Below are 1433 nucleotides of genomic sequence, written 5' to 3'. Positions count from 1 at the left end.
TTGGGTTTCTGAGGAAGTAAATTTTTACAGAAGTAGATTGACCAGTCTTCCTTCCGTGGGATGGCTGGGGGTTTGAACCACCCATCCTTCTGCTTAGCAGTCAAATGCCTCAGGCACTACGCCATCAGAGCTCCTTATTTGTGAACTATGTTATGCCAGTTGACCTTTGTGTCCCCTGAGACTGTGATTCCTTGGCCTACTTTTAAATTAGGTTTATTTATCTTTTTATTATTGAGCTGTAGTTGTTATTTATATATTCTGAATACAAGTTTCTTATCAGATGTTTGATTGACAAATATTTTCTCCCAGTATATGGGTCATCTTTTCACTTTATTGATAGTATCATTTGCAGCATGGAAGATTTTGTCCAATGAAGTCCAATCTATCTTTTCTCTGCCATCTATGCATTTGATGTTGTATCTAAGGTACCTTTGCTTAATCTACAGTCATGAAGATTTACTTCTAGATTCTCCCCCTCCCCAAGAGCTATGTACTTTTAGTTCTTAAGTTCAGGTCTTGACCATTTTCAATTTTTTTTTTTTTTGTATGCTGTAAGGATGGAGTACAACTTCATTTTTTTGCATATGGATGTCCAGTTGTCCCAGGATCATTCTTTCCCTATTTAACTATATTGGCACCTCTGTCAAAAATGAATTGGATGTAAATGATAGAGTTTATTTCTGGACTCTCAATTCTATTCCATGATCCATATGTCTATCCTATCCCAGTATCATACTATCTTGATTACTATAGCTCTATATATAGTAAGTTTTTAAATTGAGAAGTGTAGTCCGTCTACTTTCTTCTTTTTAAAGATTGTTTTGGCTATTCTGGATCGCCTGCATTTTCATATGAATTTTAGGATCAGCTTGTCAATTTCTACAAAACAGCAAGCTTACAAATTGCACTGAATCTGTAAATCAATTTGGGGAGTATTGCCATCTTTACAATATTAAGTCTTTTGACCCATGAAGATGGGATGTCTTTCCATTTATTTAGACTTTCTCTAATTTCTTCAATAATGTTTTATAGTTTTTAGTGCTTGAGTTTTGTATTTTTTTTGTTAAATTTATTCCTAAGTATTTTCTTTTTGATGCTATTGTGAATGGAATTATTTCCTTAATTTTATTTTCAGATCATTCATTGCTAGAGTATAGAAAGACACTTGATTTTGTATATGGCATTGTCCTCTGTCCTCATGTCCCTACCTTAATTCTATCCTTTTCCAGTTTAGGATCTTTCATAAACTCTTTCTGTGATTATAGGGAAGTCACTTCCCCTTTTGCTTTAAAGTTTTTATATTTGTAAAATGACATTATTGGGTGGGATGTCCACTTAGGTACATTTTAAGGTTGTTGGCTTCATGTAGGAGCTCTGGTAGCGTAGTGCCTAAGGCACTTGACTGCTAACCAGAAGGCTGGTGGTTCAAACCC

This window comes from Orycteropus afer, unplaced genomic scaffold (genome assembly GCF_000298275.1).
Source record: "Orycteropus afer afer isolate SDZICR_OR568_19922 unplaced genomic scaffold, OryAfe1.0 scaffold00085, whole genome shotgun sequence".
In the NCBI taxonomy this organism is placed as follows: Eukaryota; Metazoa; Chordata; class Mammalia; order Tubulidentata; family Orycteropodidae; genus Orycteropus; species Orycteropus afer.
Note: the sequence above shows the minus strand (reverse complement) of the source record.